The 1,417-nt window shown below is 33.9% G+C and overlaps 1 long non-coding RNA gene and 7 other non-coding genes across 8 annotated transcripts in view; all 8 read right to left on the minus strand.

Annotated features, from left to right (window-relative positions):
* Positions 1-122: 122 nt before the first annotated feature.
* Positions 123-1,417, minus strand: part of LOC113273817 — a 1,710-nt gene continuing 415 nt past the window's right edge. The window contains exon 2 of the long non-coding RNA XR_003322625.1: positions 123-927. This is a non-coding gene — a long non-coding RNA (uncharacterized LOC113273817). The remainder of the gene's footprint in view (positions 928-1,417) is intronic.
* Positions 125-245, minus strand: LOC113276860. Its single transcript, XR_003324652.1, has one exon. It is a non-coding gene; the product is annotated as a small nucleolar RNA snoR86 (small nucleolar RNA).
* LOC113276915 lies at positions 315-421 on the minus strand. Its single transcript, XR_003324703.1, has one exon. It is a non-coding gene; the product is annotated as a small nucleolar RNA snoR97 (small nucleolar RNA).
* On the minus strand, positions 515-629 carry LOC113276850. The gene has a single exon (XR_003324640.1). It is a non-coding gene; the product is annotated as a small nucleolar RNA Z278 (small nucleolar RNA).
* Positions 675-771, minus strand: LOC113276867. Its single transcript, XR_003324660.1, has one exon. It is a non-coding gene; the product is annotated as a small nucleolar RNA Z157/R69/R10 (small nucleolar RNA).
* On the minus strand, positions 815-928 carry LOC113276848. Its single transcript, XR_003324638.1, has one exon. It is a non-coding gene; the product is annotated as a small nucleolar RNA Z278 (small nucleolar RNA).
* Positions 999-1,088, minus strand: LOC113276836. The gene has a single exon (XR_003324625.1). It is a non-coding gene; the product is annotated as a small nucleolar RNA Z223 (small nucleolar RNA).
* Positions 1,250-1,372, minus strand: LOC113276857. The gene has a single exon (XR_003324649.1). It is a non-coding gene; the product is annotated as a small nucleolar RNA snoR86 (small nucleolar RNA).

The following is a 1,417-nucleotide window of genomic DNA, read 5'->3' on the forward strand; positions in this document are numbered from 1 at the left end:
TCTGTCTCCTTGACCACTTGGAGATATGAACTTATGCAACAGTAAAGCTAATTAAGAGTATCAATCACAAATTAACTACTATTGTCTCTGCCTGATAAAAAAAAATAATGAATAACAATAAAGAAATGTATCGACTTGTTCGAGGCCTTGTTCAAAATTGAGGTTTTGATAGGCACGGAGAATCGTTGCTTATTATTGCCAACCTTCAATGCAAATGTTAGGTCATCAATTAGACGACTTTGCTCTGCAAATTGGCTTTTTATATGAAATCCACGTAATCCCAAGCTTGGATTTAGTTAGCCTAGCATGTAAAATAATATAGTGTTGTAGTTTAACTGCGGTCTCGTAAATTTCGAAAGAAGAAGCTGATAGACAACACACACTTTATGAGTTTTTTCAGTCTACATGTCAACCAGTTAATTGTGAAATGTAGAATAGTTAAAACTCAATCATGATAAACAAAGCAGTAGTCAAAACTAAACTTAAGAAGACAAAATAACTACATTAGCTGAATGCCTCAGAATTATCCATTAATTTCATGTGAAATGCAATTTCCCCAAGGGGTTCTCCCTGTAAACAGGGTCTCAGTTCCACTACATCTCAGGTGATTGGACACAATCATCATCAGCATAGCAATAAACACAAGTAAATACGAAAGTTATTATACAATGTATAAAAGTTCTCAGACAGCCAAGGGTTTGTAATCAAATATTAGGGTGAAGTGCCCCAATCAGAAACTCTAGTCCACAATAGTGTCATCACAGAACTTTAAGTCTGAAATTGAACCCCAAACTGAAAAGACAAATGATAAAATGCCTCAGCTAGATCCATTGATGTCATTTGAAATATAGCTTCGCCAAGGGGTTCTCCCTGTAAACAGGGTCTCAGTTCCACTATACCTCAATTAATTGGATACATCATCATCAGCTTCACAATTAACAGAACACATGACATTATCAGTTTGTATCCAAATACATAGAAAACAAAATAAAAAGACAATTAGGCTCAGATATATTTCAGCTCTCTCTATCAAGAATTTTCTGAAGCAGAACTGGCATAAAGCTGCGTATTAGTCATCACTGCCAAAACTTCACGAATTATATTCAATTGCACAAATGTCTTCATAATGCTAAATGAATGACTCTCTTCACGAATTAAAGAGTAACAATCACAAATCTAACTACTATTGTCTGCCTAATAAATAAATAAAAATTAACGAATAACAAAGAAAAATTGAGCATTGTAAAGAAATGTATCGACTTGTTCGAGGCCTTGTTCAAAATTGAGGTTTTGATAGGCACGGAGAATCGTTTATTATTATTGCCAACCTTCAATGCAAATGTGACGCCATTAAAATTAGACGACTTTGCTCTGCAAATTGGCTATTGCACCAATAAAAAAAAAAAAAAAAAAAAAA

The sequence above is a fragment of the Papaver somniferum genome, chromosome 4 (genome assembly GCF_003573695.1).
Source record: "Papaver somniferum cultivar HN1 chromosome 4, ASM357369v1, whole genome shotgun sequence".
Classification (NCBI taxonomy): domain Eukaryota; kingdom Viridiplantae; phylum Streptophyta; class Magnoliopsida; order Ranunculales; family Papaveraceae; genus Papaver; species Papaver somniferum.